At 46.0% G+C, this 17,097-nt stretch overlaps 1 protein-coding gene across 11 annotated transcripts in view; it reads right to left on the reverse strand.

Annotated features, from left to right (window-relative positions):
• LOC118206315 (multiple C2 and transmembrane domain-containing protein 1-like) overlaps window positions 1-17,097 on the reverse strand; it is a 152,829-nt gene that overhangs the window by 86,131 nt on the left and 49,601 nt on the right. The window lies entirely within an intron of this gene.

Below are 17,097 nucleotides of genomic sequence, written 5' to 3' on the forward strand. Positions count from 1 at the left end.
AGTTGAAAAGCTTGTTGTTGAAAGCTTTGAGAAGTGTGATTAGTAAAAAAAAAAAAAAATTGGACTCTGTTAGCAACAAAACTGACAGTGCTTCAATTCCAGGCTTTGAAATATACAGCATGATGCACGGGACTGTGAGCATGCCTGGCACGGCAATTATAGTCCTGCCCTCAGGCTGAAAGCGCTCATCCAAAATAATGCAGAATGTTCACAACTGGGCATTCAGCATCATATTGATACAGCTGACTTTCAACAGCTTAAATCAGGGGAAAGTCCCCACCCATGGGACTTGTGCCCAGAGCTCCCTCTCTCACATCGAAGGAAACACTGAAATCGTTGCTCTGCGCTCAGTGCGTGGGTGTTTAAAATCCCCCGTGGAGATGAGATGTGACTCCACTGCTCATTATTCATTCGGGGGGCATGCTGTGTCTCCCTCTTGCAAACCATTTGCATCGCCCACAGCCCTGCAAGGACAGGAAAATTTATTAAAAATAAACAAAGCGCGGTCCCCTCAATTCTATTAGCTTACTCAGAAAAGCACAGCCTCTGAGAACACATCACCCATCGTGATTCTTCTACCGTGAGGTCACGCATCATGTGACTCACGCATCACTCAGTCATGTGACCAAAACGGGTCAGGCCCAGTCAGGATCCTCAGAGGGCTGGGGCCATCTGGTTACTCACAGTGCAGGGTTCTCTCTCTGAGCAGTTCACCCTCCTCCACTGTGGGTCTTATTCGGCCTTTGAGCTCAAACCCAGGAGAGGCCAATTAAAAGCTGTCGCACTGAATAATATATGAAGACCCGACAGGGCGCGCTCGAAGCTGGCAGAGTCTGCACACACACGCTTTCCGGCGTGTTCCGTTTCCCGCCGTTCGGACACAAGGACCGTGGGAGACCGAAGGGGCTGAACACACATGTAAAAACAAAATCCATCAACATCCAGTGCGCTCGATTCAATACCCCTCAGTCTTTCTCTCAAAGGAGGACTGTGGTTTAGAGAGTGTAGTACAGATGCTGCGTTAGAGCCACTACCCACGCACATCCTCTAGGTGGCACTGTTTCTCCATAACAAAGTGAAGGTGGGCTCCTCGGAAATGGAACACGTGACTCTCACCCACCCCCTCCGGGAAAACTGCAGAGGGCACTTTATCACGGACGTCCAGTTAATGTAGGAACACACTGCGTGGCCTTCTGGGGATTAACCCTTTGAAGTGTGGGATCACACACAAGTGATTAGAATGTTCCTAACTGAACATTCTATTGCTGATGTAATAATCACTATTGGTAACGGATAGAAATGGAGTTCTAGAACATTGCCTTAGAATTTTGGAAAAAACATTCCAGAAAGCCTACTCTTCAAAGGGCTAATGCTGGCTGCTCTACAAATGTAATGTAAAAGGCCTGGAGCATTCTGCCATCAATGGAGCAAACACCCTAGGGGCCAGGTCAGCAAGGCCTGAAGGAAATAAGACTAAGCATATATATGGGACATGCATGCGCATGCATACACGCACAAGGCCATATATGTACAAATGCATAAAAACACATTCACTAACCCGTGTGTGCACACTTCAACAAGCACAAGCAGGCACACACTCACATGCACATGCAGGCAGCCACGCATGTGCAAACACACGTACAAATGCAAGGACACGTATGCACACACACAAGCACTCATATCTATGCATACAACGGACTTCTGAGTGTAGTCCCACGTATAATTAACTTTGCCACAGCAGTCTGCATGACTTGCATGACTCGAAGCATTACTGCCTTCTCATTGCATTTTTTTTTTATCAGGAAAGAGTACAGTTTCACGACAGAAAAATAAGCGTGCCAATCAAGTTTACAGCATTGCGTGCCTCGTCCATTCAAACCACACAAACGGTTTGGGTGTTCTTACAATAATACGGAAAAAATATCAACACCAGAGCAGGGGTCGGCTCAATTTCAATTCAGTTAATTGAGAAATTGCAACAAAACATTGAGATGGTTGTGTTTTCATTTTTTGAATGTAACTGACTGAAGTGAAATTGACCACAACCAAAATCATTACCCAGAAATAATAAACATTGAAATTAATTACTGGAGTGACTCTTTTCGGTCACCTTCAACCTGTACTATAGAGTCATGACTACTGATCTCATTTTCATTATTCTGATTTAGCAACTGCTGCAGACTACACATTGTGTGTGTGTGTGTGTGTGCATGAGTGTGCAAATGGGTGAGTGCAAGAATGTGTGTGTGTGTGTGTATGCGTGTGTGAGTATGTCTAGGTGTGTGTGTATTTGTGTGTGTGTATATTGGTATATTTTTGTGTGTTTGTGTGTATTTATGTTTATGCATATTTGTATATGTTTTTGTATTTGTGCATGTTCATGCTTGTGTGTGTGTGTAAGCTAATAGTAATGCTAAAAACCACAATTCTCATTTAAAATATTGTGTCCTCCTAAAAAAATAACTCAGCTCTAAGGAGGGAAGGTAAAGGCAGAGGGCTTTGATAACATCAGTGCGTTTGGAATGGGATTAGTATCGCTGGTCATCGCCCAGCCCCTGATAGGACATCAGCCCCGGTGTGCTCTGAGTCAACCCTGCTGCTCTCCCTGCCGCCAAATCCGTCACACACCCCTAACTGCAGGAGATCGTCCCGGGATCTGGCTCGGTCCGGCCGAGGCGTGACCAGGCCCAGGGGACGCGGGGGAACACCTCTGCCCTCTACCGTCACTTAGCCGCTTGGAGACCTAGAGACGGGCCTAGCGCAGTGCTCAGCCTGGTAGAACAGTGCTCAGCCTGGTAGCGCAGTGCTCAGCCTGGTAGCGCAGTGCTCAGCCTGGTAGCGCAGTGCTCAGCCTGGTAGCGCAGTGCTCAGCCTGGTAGCGCAGTGCTCAGCCTGGTACCGTAGTGAAATCAGCCTCAGCACCGCAACCTGAATTGACCGACAAAGCAGTGGGCGGGGGTTCGCATGGAGGCGAATTTGGCACGTTAGGATCTGTGCCGAAACACGCCCGTGGGTATTTTCATCCCACAGCTTCCAAGGATCTGGGGTGGCCTCATCCCACAATGCACCACAACAAAGGATCGCACTTCTGCGTTGGTGTCGTCCCACAATGCACCACAACACAGCATCACACTCTTGCGTTGGCCTCGTCCCGCAATGCACCGCAACAAAGCATCACACTCCTGCGTCGGGCTCGTCCCACAATGCACCGCAACACAGCATCACACTCCTGCATCGGGCTCGTCCCACAATGCACCGCAACACAGCATCACGCTTCTGTTAAGTAATATGCTGGAGTGGGAACAAAAGAAAAAAAAAAAAAAACCCACACATGAGCCTCTAAGGATCGGCAAGAAACGACCTGCTCAATCATTCTCTCCACATTTACAGCGCTCTGTCATCTCCAGCGCATTTCGACAGGTTTCACCCCCATTATCGTCCTTCCTGGGAGCGGGGCGGGAGAGAACACGGGTGGCAGAGAGAACGAGAGACCGGAGGAAACAGCACGCGGCCGTCTGAATCAGCAGGGCGGCCGCTGCCGGTGAACCGGATTAGTGGCTCGGCGGGTGGCGGTGGCGGCGTGATCGTGACCGCCCCGGGGCCCGCTTAAAGGAACCACCGCGCGCACGGCCGCCTCCCTCCACCCGCCTACCGAACAGCGACATGAGAGAAGGAACCACGACAGTGCAAATGCAAACCGTAAAAAAATACATTTCCATAATGCTGCTTTCTGGGGTGAAGCTGAGCATGTGCAGAAATTCAGCAGGATTAGTTAAATTAAGGATTATTTAATTAATTACACTAAACGCTCCTGCACACCGTCTTTATTCCAGCTTGGGACATGCCTACCCTCCCTCCAAACACTCACTTAGGCCCCGCACCAAACTTTTCCAAGGCCCCTCCCACAAACCTAGTCTAGGCCCCGCCCCTGGCTTGGGGAGACTCGACAGGAGACGTCAGGGAAAGACCTGGAAAAATCTAGGCTATCCTGACTGCAACCTTTCCTGCATATTTACTTATGATTGATTGTTGATCTCATCACTGCTGAAGCCAGCCAAGAGAGGTCAAACCCTGAGCAATAACGAGCAGGGAAATTAACATATTCTTTAATATGCCTGGACTTTCACTGCCTTCTCTTCCACTTCAGACATTCAGTAATGGGCCTTCAGTAAATAGGCAATGGATTATGTACAGACTGGGATCTTAATGATCCCTTATTCCCCACTCATTGCACTTGCAATTAAGAGGCCTGAACATTTAGACAAAATTATTTTTTCCAAATTCAAAGTCAGTGATTCTAGAGCAATTGCCAGTTGTGATAGTTACATCAGCATTAGAATGTTAGGAAAATTCTAATCGCATATTTGTGGTCTCGGACCTGGATAGGTTAATCACCTCAGACACTGGAGTGTACAGGGCTTCATAACAAATGAAGCGCCACAGACTCTTTGAACCTTTGAGTGTCATCGAGTTTGAGCGCTATCACAGTTTGCAAAGGCATCTGATGTTTTTAACAGTACATGACACCCTGTATCCCAAACTTATATTGGGGAGGGGGCTAGAGGGGCACTTTAAAAAAATCACTGGCATAATTATGGGCCATTTCAGCAGTTTGGCCTTTGGGACAAGACATGCACACGGTGGACCTCCGAAACATTAGCGGGGCAAATGCACGGGGATGCAGTGCCACTTGGAATTATGGGTACAGTAGTACACGGCAGGAGAACAGGTTGCCAAGTCTCAGAGGATGAATGTTAAATGGAAGACAAAAAAATCTGTTGTCAGAGACTCATTCGCAGGGAATCAGCCCCCCATGTCTGATTTTCCTGAGCTAGCCAAAAATGGGAAAAAATGTTTTCCTATAGCGAACGCATCACTCATTGATCTGAGGTCACCATCCATCTCCGCAACTGGACGCTGGCCTTGAATGTGCATAATATATCAGCGGAATGTTCCAAGAAGCGATTCACCTATCCGCCCGGGGAAATTCAACCACACGAGAGAACTGCAAGCAGCTGGGCCCCTTGACCACATAATGGTCACTCTCTCTCTCTCTCCATTTCCCCCTCTCTCCCTCCCTCCTTTTCAAGCGCCGGATCAATATTGTCCAGACACGCAGTCCTGCTGTCTCGCAGCACCGTTGTTTTTTTGTTTTTTTAAGTGGTCCATATTTTCCATCCTGTGGTTCAACAGCTCGAAATTACACGGAGGGCCAGGTATCCCCAAAAACAGATTTCTCGGGTCTGCGGTTCAGCGCAAAGTGTGGAAACAGAACAGCAAGTTCCTGTGAAAAAGCTCTGGTGCAATCACACAAGCAATCTGCAACAAGAGAACTCCATAACCACTTCTGCCTTTGCCCATACAGAGAGCCAAGTCCCATTAGTGAAACTACCTGGGCCAGGGAGAGCTTAATACATGAAAACAAGTACAAGCAAGTTTCTGTTTTTCAGATTTCTGAACTCTAGGCAAGGCTAAAAAGCTGGCACACAACAATAGTCTCCGTTCATTCGGATATAGATGAAGTTTGAGATATTGCTAATGCCTAGCTTACAGCACATGACAGGATTTTTAGTCAATATTTTGCAGTTTCAAAGATCTTAAAGCAATCCTAAGAATATTCCCAGTCTTCGCACAATCACTGTGCACACTGGCTGTTTAATGCGAAACTGTCGCAGCTCTCCCGATACAGTCCTAAGCTAGTCTGCGACTCTTGCGAAAATATCAGACCGATTCGACTTTATCAGATGTCTTTGGGCATGGCTCGTGTAGCATGTGACCCCTGTGACCATAGCCTGTGCCTACTTGTGTAGTGTGAGCGTTCCTAGGCTGGAAATACCGGCAATTTCAAAGTTGTTAGGACTTTGTTAGGATTTTGAATGACAAAATCATAAAAGACATTAGTGGTATGGGAGTGAGACTCTGCCACCCTCATTCAGGGATGTCCCATTAGAAGAAACAGCAGCACTGATCTAGGGTGACTATTTCTAGGGAACCTCTCCAGACCAGAATCCAACTATTTCACACAGCTCCACAGGGCAACGTCAATTTATTTCAGCTACAGGTCACGCAGAGAGCACCTCCCTTTCATCCACCGACCACAGTACTGCTCAGCTAACGTTCAGCTAAAGCTACGTTCAACTGCGGCGACTCGGTTCAAGACCTCTCTCACAGGCAAGCCAAGACAGAGGCTGCATCTCCAAAACACGTCAAAGAAATACGGTGCTACTCAAAGACCAATCAGCAGCGGCAGAAGGTCACAGAGACACACAGTCAGTGTTTGTTTTACCTTGTTTTACCTTTCAGAGGGACGCACAAGATACACAAGCAAAACAAAAGGGATAGCGCCTAACGTTAAGGGCAAAGGCATCCGGGACTGCTGCTACAACAGCTAATAATTAAAGCACGCATAGTAATACGCTCAGGCAGTACGGCGTTGGAGCAACCGTGCTGTTAACATATCATTACTCAACTGCATTGCAAGGCAAAAGTCAAAAGAACAAAACAGAACTGCTCTTTGCAAACTGCCGTGGAGCCTCCACATTATCTTTACCCAGCACTAAAAAGAGAATTATTTATACATTCTGTTAGATTGTTTTTTTTGTCCAATTAGAACACTGAACTTGTCCAGCGTTGTTGCTGTTTTCATGCACCCTTATATAGATGTCTCATGCAATAGGAGACTGCAAGACAATAGGAATCTGGAGTAATTAAGTTTGTTCGGGTTATCATCTTAGGGACTCAAGAAGTCCCTGTGCGTGCCAGAAAGCCGACTGCACACTTCTCTTTTCAACACGTTCACTCTTAGCAGAATTTCAAAGCGGGGCTTGCTCATTTATGATAAAGTTAATAGGATAAACAGGACCCAAAACAATTTGATTAAAATCAGTTCTGTTTTTTCAGTTCTAATCAGTTCTTTTTACAGAGACTGTGGAAAACAAAGGTACAGGAAAAATATGGCAAGACTGAGTCGCCTGAACCCCCAAAAACAAACTGTGGAACCAGAAGTTTGAGAGAGAGACAAGGATGCCTACGATGGTCAAAGGTCACAGAGCGAATCAGGAGTCGAGGTGTCTCGGTCTGCATAGGCTAAGCGTGCTGCCTTTTGGTACGTACAAAGACCCACTGAAAAGACAAGATAATTGTAGTCAGCCAGAAGGGTTGCATCTCTCCCCCCCCCGTTTATCAGCCATAGCACAGCTTATAATGGCGGCCCGATGTTTATCTGCTCACCCACACGAGAGCCTCCCCGCTTTCTCCGCCCACTGAAACCCCGTTACCGAGCAGCACGAAGACGCAAGCGCAGCGGGATTTTATCTTCCCCACGCGGCGGTAATTTACGTCGGCGGTCTTTCCGGCGACGGCTCGTTCGACGGCTCCGGCAACTTTTTTTTTGCGGCCGTGTTTGCGTTTTCGCGCCGCGGCGGTTACACCTCGTTACCGGGCACGTCGAACGGCTTCCATTAACACGCTTTATTGCGCCAAACTACGGCCATTACCGCAAATGAAAATAAACGATTTATAAATAATGAATGGGCCGTCTATTTGGGAGGGAGGCTGCCATGGGACAGTCAGCTGCTGCAAAAGGGGTGTAAAATCAAGTTCTGGAGAGGTCTGGCCCACAAGCAAAAATCTTTTTACCCAAGATTGCAGGATGTGGATGTCTCCTCGTTTATTGCACATTCATAGCAAATTACCATCATCATTAATTCAGCTGCAGGATCACAGTAACGAGAGAAGAGGGCTGTCCACAGATACCTATCCACTGGAATATAATAAGTCTCCTGTTCATTGGCTATTCAATTTTTTTTTATTAGGCTCGGCACACCTTACTGCTGGATGCTACATTCGACATGGGAAAACAGAAACTATAACAAAATCCAATTACACGTGCATAGTAAATTAATTAAGAATCATACAAGAATCACAAGAGTAATATCATCAATAATACTCTCATCATGTTGTCGCCTGTCCTTTAAGTGTCTATACGCACACACACACACAAACACACACACGTACATACAGACATGCACATACACACATGCTCACACACCCACACACACATACATGCAAGCACACGTACACACACACACACACACACACACACACACACACACGTACATGCACACACACACATACACACACACAGACACGCAAACACATGCATAGTGACATGCACATACACGTCCACACACACACACACACACAAACACCCTCTCTCTTTCTCTCTGCTTTATGTCCCCAAACAAACATAGAACTGTTTCCCCCACAGTCTGTGCTGTATATTCCAAATAGGACTGATTATATTCACGTGAAATCCAGCCTTCAACAAAAGATGATGGACCTCATCCCTCACACAGAACCACAGTATGCAATTCTGTGATCATTTTGAGAGCCCGGGAGAGGGTGTACGCTGTATGAACTGAAGCTCAGCGTGGTTTCACAAGTGCATAGAATCAATCGATCTTCATGGGTTTCTGGTTATTTCCCTCTCCCTGCTTGGCAGTATTTTTCCAGTAAACAAAATGGGGAAAGCAGTATGGAAATACACAGGCTAGACAGAAAAACTGTTACTGGATAAAATCTAGGGGAAAAAATAGTGATAGTGAAATCTGATTCTAAAAATAACAGAGAAACATTTTTCTATCAATATTGCAATTGCACTCTAAAAATAAACTGTGGTTCTCACAATTTTCTTTGGCAGAATGCCTATATATTGAACCACAAAAGAACAAATACATAATCTTCTTATCTAATCTAATCTAACCTAATCTGTCTTTAGGTTCTTACTTTGATCATCTGGGTGTATCCGAGATTCGTCACAGAGCCACAGCCAACCATTTATTGAACTGAACATTGTTTTTCAATAAAATCAACTTCAAATGAACTCAAAATAATTTTACACTTTATGCAATACTCATAAGTGTCACCCCGATGTGTCACTGAGAGTTGTTAAATAATTTTACCAAAAGGTAACACAAATTTCTGCGAGACATTACCTCACTGCATAATTAAAAAACAGCGAGAGAAAGTTCCCAGTGATCATTGCTACTGCCACACACTGTAATGTTTGGAATCCACATTAAGAGAAGCACAGAATACCAAAAACATCTATGCCAAACACTTAGGAGATATGAGCTACAATTAGCACGATCACTTTTCTCATCAGTCAAGACTGAATGGCCACGCTGACCTTTAAAGCAGACGATTTGAAAAAAAAGTGCATCTCTCCACAAACACGGCGCTTGGTTCTGACCGCGCTTCGTATTCCCAAACGGACGATTTGCAGACAGCACTAAAATAATATTGTGATCTAAGGTGCGAGAAATCTGTCAAGCCTAAAATACCAGCCTGCAATAAAATCAAATAATTACAGCTGAAGGCCTGGCGCAGGAGATATAGACGGGAATAAAAATAGCGCGTTTGCAGAGGCAGTGGGCCCCATGAGTCAGAAAAGCGATGGCCCACTTGGATCATCCATTAACCGTTACGAGGATGCCATTTACTCCAGGATGCAACGCGAAAATACGCGGTCGCATTAGACTGGATGCAGCGATTCAGTGCTTACAGCCTACAAGGCTTACACCTTGCATGGGCTCTCTCTCACTCACACGCGCACGCGCACACACACACACGTACAAATTTAACTGAAAAGTACATCAGCACTCCACCCAAAACAGATCCACTTCTCCGATGCACCCAGGTGACTAATTTCCACCCTGAGCGAAATAGCAAAAATAGCAAAATAGGTATTTTGCAGGAAAGAGTCAAACATACCTTTCACAAAGAACGCAGAACAGTAAAGAAAGTTTTGGAAAATAATTACAAGTATGAGAAAAGATGTCAAGGACCTGCACTGTGGCCTCCCAGCTACACAGGGGTTCAGTAAACCTCATTTAATTTAAGTACTGATGCAGCTAATTACCCTCGGTTTGCCCTAAAAGGCTCATTAAATCTATTGAAAATGAACCAGTTGTTGTCAAACCACGGTCAAAGACTGATTGTCCAGTCTAGCTGCCGCAGAACTCAATGAAGACAAAACGCTCAGACGTGAATATAAAAGCAGACAAGCTGCAGCTCAATCATTTGGTTTCCAACAACAGCTGCTAATACTCGGCAATAAAGATAGCCTTCACACTGACAACGCAGAATGCTGATATAGGGGTAGGCTGAGCAGCAGCTAAGGCAGTTAGGCTGGAAAACTCAAAGAGAATGGATCAGAATGGTTGTGAATGGATCAGAGCCAACATGGAGCGGGGGAAGGAACTCGAAGGTGCCAAGTGAGAACACAGGAAAGAAGTACCTTGCCAATACCACAAATAAGTCCCGCACAGGTGCAATGCAGACCAATTAAGGAAAGAAACAGGTCAGGTAGAGATCGAACGGAGACATATGGCCACGGAATACAAGATTACTGACTGTGTATCCCTGGAGAGAATAGCAAATGTACAGAAACAAACAAACAGTTAAAGAAAAAGAGGTTTCTGATCTTTATGAAAGACAACAATGGCATGGAGGACCAAGCAACAGGCACGGCTTTGCAATGCTTCACTGCAGTATTACAACTACATGATCTATCCATTCTTATCCATTTTCTAAACTTGTTATTCGTCGTCAGGGCCTCCACAGCGCGGTTGGGGGGGGGCACATCCCAGCATGCATTGGGCGAGAGAGCAGGAACACACCCTGGACAGGCCGCCAATCCGTCGCAATGTGCAACCAACATAACGACACCTCAGAATAATTACATTTCTACAGCAGGAGTGACGCGCACACACGACGGGCCTCGGGGGGGGAGGCAGTTCAGGCGTTCATGCGCCACAGCGCCGAGGCAGGGACAGACGAGAGCCCGCTAAGACGCTATCGCAGAGAGCGACAGGTCTAATTGTGCGTCACTCTAAACTCCCCAGCCAACCCCTTCTTCCCGAGCCCGGCGCTCGGGAGCCACTTCAAAGCGAACAGCACCGCCGACACTTGAAGCCCGGAAACCGCAGGAATACATTTACAAGACGCGAGCAAATTACGCGGCAGATGGAAAACAGCTCATGAATATGCATTTAGGCCACCTGTACGCAGCGCTGGGAATACTGCGTTTGCATGTTACGCAACATCAGGCGAGACGAGAGCCTATTTCTGACTCCGTCTTCGCCTCGCTTTCGCTCAACGCTCTCCTCTGTTGGCTCCCGTAAATTGGAAGTTGATATTTTGCTCTGCGCCAACCTTGTGTGTCAAAGAAAAGACTGTAAATCACAGTGGATAAACTGTGTTGATGTGGTGGTGGATAGAAACCCCACGCTCTGTAATACCTGAGAGAGAGAGAGAGAGACTGAAACTCAATGTTTCTTTATAAAACTACGCACACAGTTAAGAAGAGGCAACTTTGTATAACTTTAGTTTAATTGTTCAGTCCTCTTCTGCTTCAAGCCAGTCCTTCCAAATTCAGTTCACAGTTTGGAATCAGTCTGAGAAAAGTCAAATTAAATTGTCTTCATAAAATCTGATGAATTACAAAACTCGGTAGACGACATATAGAATCATTTCTTTTCTGGCACCGAGGAACATAAATCTCAAGCCAGCCTGCCAGGCCAGCATTTATATTGAGAGTGTGAGACAAAAACTGACAGGAACCTTTAATGACGAATGCCCGAGCAATGCAGTGAACAGTGGGCATCTGAAATCACCGGATCTGAATGACGAGCCGTTTCCCACGTACTGTATGTATGTGCCTGATTGATGGCAGCATCCTGTTCCGGCAGCACATTTCTGGATTGGCATATGGGTTTGGAGGGGGGGAGAGCGAAGGGCTGGTTGAAGGATGGATGGTTGTTTAGCGGGAAAATCCATACGGCAGCTCTCTCCAGATGAAAGCCCCCACCTCATCACAAATCCATTTCCCAACCCCCCCCCCCCTCCCCCCCCCCAATTCTCCCAGAGCTGCCCCTCCATCCACAGGTACAAATCCAATCTGACATACGTAGCGCTAGCCGACAGCGCACAATATTTCAGCACAATTTGATCTGTACTGTTGTGCTCAGAAATGAAGCTTGGATCTGGGCCAGGTCTTATGTGGGCTGCCTCATCCTTCTAGCTGGAATGGCTCCTCCACTCCCCCAGGCTGCTCTATATGAGTTTCCCATAGAGATGAAGCCTGCTGTGTTAATACATCACTCACTGGCCCTGCGACAGATGCAAACACACAATGTGGGAAAACAAACACACACATACACACACACACACACACACACACACACAACCCTGCCCCCGTGCTCCTGTGACAGATGCAAATGCACAATGTGGGGAAAACACACACACACACACACACCTGCCCCCGTGCTCCTGTGACAGATGCAAACGCACAATGTGGGAAAACGCGCGCGCACGCACGCATGCGCGCACACACACACACACACACACACACACACACACACACACACACACACACACACACACACACACACACACACACACACACACACACACACACACACACACACACACACACACACACACACACACACACACACACACACACACACACACACACACTGCCCCCTGTGCTCCTGTGACAGGAGCATGTGTGTGGATTAAGCAAGCCGGTCAGGGGGGGGTGTGACTCCCAGAGTGTCTACAGGAGACAGTTTTTCCGCTTGCGTTTTTATGCATTGCATGTTTCTGATACCCAAGGATACCCAATCTTCCCCACATCTGTAACAACAGATTTTCTGTATTTGCTAGTGTTTCTTCTTCACGTACACATCATGCGCACATGTGTTTTGTGTGTGTGTGCGCATGCGTGCGTGTGTGTGCGCGTGCATGTAAAGAAATACAGCAAATACAGAACCTGCACATTAGCGCAGGTCGCTAATGCACTGCACTTCCCCACTGAGTTAGCAGTTATCACACGCTAACACGCTAAGAAAATGACAGGTAATTAGCCTTCATCTGAAATTCTGATGACTCCAATTGGTTCCACAAAGCTAAAACCGTGCAGTGACATTTCAGCTGACACATTTATTTCCTGGATTGTTTTCCTCTCAGAGGATAATTGTAGTGGTCTGTGAACAAAAGGTTTATGAATTTATATAGTTTTCTAATTTCTGCTTGCTCTTTCTTTGGCAAATATTTTAAATATTATAATATTTTTGACTTTTCCCTTTAGGCAAAGCTGTTACAGCATCTGCTCTACAGTTCTATACCACGTATGGGTTTTGAACCTACAATCAGTGGGTTACAAGCTCAATTCCTAAAGGTTTACAAACGGGAGGACATCTGCTATGCCTTTGTAAAGTTACAGGCCATTTTAAGTTTTTGCACCATTTATTTAAATTTGTATGTAACCAGGCGGGTCAAATAAGAACAAATTCTTTACAATGATGGCTGGGCAAAAAAGAGTGGGGCTTAGATTAGATACACACCTAATATACTACATATACAAAATATTAGACATAGATAGCAGCAAAGAAAAATTGTTTATAACTATTAATAACCATATAGATACAGAAGTGGGGAAAGATGCATATCTGGGTATCAGATGATCATGCAATGCATAAAAACGCAAGCCGAAACACAGCCTCCTGCAGGTACACACCCCCCCCCCCCCCCGGGCTTGGGTAATCCACACACCTGCTCCTGAGCACAGAGGGCAGAGGGAGAGCCCTTCCTCCCCCCATCATATGGCTTACGGGAGACCTCATTTCGGCACAGAGGGATCTGATAGGAAGATTACTGGGTCAGGGTCGCACAGTAGAGAGGTGTTGACAACCTGACTCGCGCGTTAAATGTGGTTCCTGCCCTCGCGCACACACCACCCCCCGATTTCTGAACTGGAGCAATCTGCCCCATTCATTGGTCCGGTTAGGCCCATTCTGGAGTGGTGGTGAGCAGGTAAACCAGTCTGTACAGGCTTAGTATTCCAGATACACTCAAACTGCAGGAGCTGCAGCAGTCATAAAACTCACAGTAGTACACAATCTACATTATTCCCAGAGGGGAAAAAAAAAAAAATTATGCGTATAACAATACCTGCATTTCAGTAAAGTAAGACTTGAGTTAAAAAAAGAACACAAAGTGCGTTGGCTCTTTGATTGGACCGCACACAGCAGTTAGAGCCCTCATAAGACTATTTTCAGAATTATGCATTTGGCATATCGTGTTGACGATATGTAGGCTACATTGCCTCATCGGGTAAAAAGGAAATTGCACGCAATGTAAAAAATCAGCTCGGTGTGAAATTAAACGGACCGCTGCATGTCCCTTAACGTTTAAAACGTGGTGAAATGTGAAGACCGGCTTCATAATCAGCGAGTGCTACTTATTAAATTAAGCATGCCTACCATTCAGCCTTCCAGGACGTTCTCAGTAATCGGATTAACGGCCGTTGAAATCCGCTCCGTGTCTTATGACTTGCCCCCCCTCTCCCTACAGCAGGCCATGTCTTAGCTGGCATATTGGAACAGCTGGCGAGGGACAGTTTTTTTTTAGTCACGCTTGTCGGTTAGCTAACGCAGCGTTGGAGATCAGAGGCGGCGAAGGCGACGCGGGTACGAGCTGGGGTATTTATAGCCTGGCGCGATCGGGACGTCCCGGCAGCCGTCACACACACCTGTGCTCGATTCGGGAGAAAACGGGGGCGTTTCCACTCCATGGCGAGGCGCGTGCGGCCTGCGGCTTCGGAGACGGCGAAGAGTCCAATAAGCGCTGCGCTCTGTGCTACGGACCTCTCAGAGCAGAGCGTAGTCAGGCCCTCCTCCATCACAGGCGTTTAGCAGACGCTCTTATCCAGAGCGACTTACACTGCTTTAACACAGCATTTACACCGCATCCATTTACACAGCTGGATATATATATACTGAAGCAATGCAGGTCAAGTACCTTGCTCAAGGGTACAACGGCAGTGTCCTACCTGGGAATTGAACCTGTGACCTTTAGGTTGCAAGACCAGCTCCTTAACCCACTACACTACACTGCTTCCCCAATTACCTCCAGACGTTAGCCTAAAAGGTTGACTTCGGTGACAGTTGCAGGCACTCAGGTGAGAGCTGTACCGAATGCAAAACCAGTCCCGCCACAGTAAACAATCACACGGCGAGCATCCGATGCTCGGCGGGTCTTGCAAATTCCTTCCGGAAGCCACCGAAAAAAGGATAAACGGCTCATTTGCCCGAGTTAGCTCCGCAGTGATTTACCCAATGTTATTAGGAGGCAGCTCACTGGTAGGAAGGCCTATTCTGAGGAGAATCTCTCCAGACTGTGAATTTAATCCGGGCTGCTGTATTCAGAATAACTTTTTGGCATGCTTGATTGAACACAGATGGGAGGAAGATGAAAAGCCACAAGCTTATCCACCAGAGGGGAAATTCACCACCCGTCCATCCATTATCTACACTCGTTTATTCCTGGTCAGGGTCAATCCATTGCAGGGCAAAGACTGCCAATCCATCGCAGGGAAAAGGTATTTACCATAGTTACATTTCTATATGATTTTATCGGCTCAGTGACTAACACAATAGATGCAGTACTGACGCAGGGGTCTCAGTGATTCTGGTTCACATTTATGTTCCATCCCTGTAAGCAATAAAGCTTTGACTCGCAATATGGTGTAACCAGTAGTAATGTACTGAAGTATGATACTCAAACACTGAAGTATCCCATCAATTACGGATCCAGAAACAGCCATGTGTTCAAAGCTCGGAAATCTATTCTGCGAGCATTGGAAGTTACCATTTGTTACAGCAGATTGCGCCACAGTCCTCACCCCCATTAAAAAAAAAAGACTACGGCCAATGCCAGAGCTAATCTTTGGCAGCACTTACAGTGCAGATGAACCTTAATGAATCTCCATGCTCTTTTACTACATAGCCATCGACAGGCTCAGACTGAGTGATTACAGGCGTGAGACAAGATGACCAAACATTTCCATAAATACTTGTGCCATAGGCTGGGGTAAATCTAAAACACCTGGCCCCGTCTTTATGACGTTAAAACAAACACAGACACGCAAATGATCTGGTCTTAACTGCGGACCATACGACAATACAATTAAATACGTATTTGGCTGTGGCGGTACTGCTGGATCGAGGCTTTAACAACAAATTTCCAGAACGGTTCGAGGCAGCAGACTTCACCAATGGTACAGGAGCACAAACATAGACATTAGCAGGAATAAAAGTAGCAAATTGAATTGGTACAACATCAATTAATCTCATTAAGATTTCAGTTGATAATAAATATTTTCTATTTGACTATTTATTTCAAGTTACATCTTAATGTCTATGCTATTACAAGCATAGACTAAAAGAACATTGTCTGCCCATTCAGATTGGATTTCACACTAAAAGCACTGGCTTTCTGTGCAGTGGTGTACCCAATGGCTTAGAATCAGCTTGCCAGGAGTCTCACAGAGAGCAGGATCGTTGGAAACAGCATCTCCCAGGCCGGATGGGATGTGGTCAACAGCATTTGAATCGCCTTTTCAAGCGAGAGCAATACCTGCAGTTCAAAGTGTGCATTCTGCCCGCCCCGGCTGCGCAAGAAATCCAGCCGCTGCGCAGCCGAACTGCGCAGACAGACTGGCTGCCTGCATCTCTGAGGATGTGTGTGATAATCTACACGCTTCAATATTTACAGAGGATGCTGTAGCTATGGGACAAGCCTTTCAAATGCCGGTCCAAATAAAAGAAGAAGTTGGTAGTAAAGAAAAAATATTGGTAGAAATAGCTAAAAAGGAAAGAAATGGTACAGTGACCAGGTTGCATATTTACACCTATACAGTATACGGAGGTGAGTTATGGGCCATAATAAGCCTTAAAGATGTCTATAGAGATAACCAATAGAAATCCTGAATGCTGAATTGCAAAAAAAGTATACTAAAGCTCATTACAGACATGTATTCCAGGAATAATTACCAATATCCACTGCTTATTAGCATCCAAAAATAAGTTTGTCTTCATTACAAGGCTATAATAATATCCTTAATGCTCAAAACAATAAGTCCGGGAATCCTCATTTACCACTTAACAAGGAACTCTGTTCAAATCCCCACCATTTAAGGCCAGCAACGGCCTGATAAGTATTAAAAGAAATGGGGCAATATACACTTTG

The sequence above is a fragment of the Anguilla anguilla genome, chromosome 10, assembly GCF_013347855.1.
Source record: "Anguilla anguilla isolate fAngAng1 chromosome 10, fAngAng1.pri, whole genome shotgun sequence".
In the NCBI taxonomy this organism is placed as follows: domain Eukaryota; kingdom Metazoa; phylum Chordata; class Actinopteri; order Anguilliformes; family Anguillidae; genus Anguilla; species Anguilla anguilla.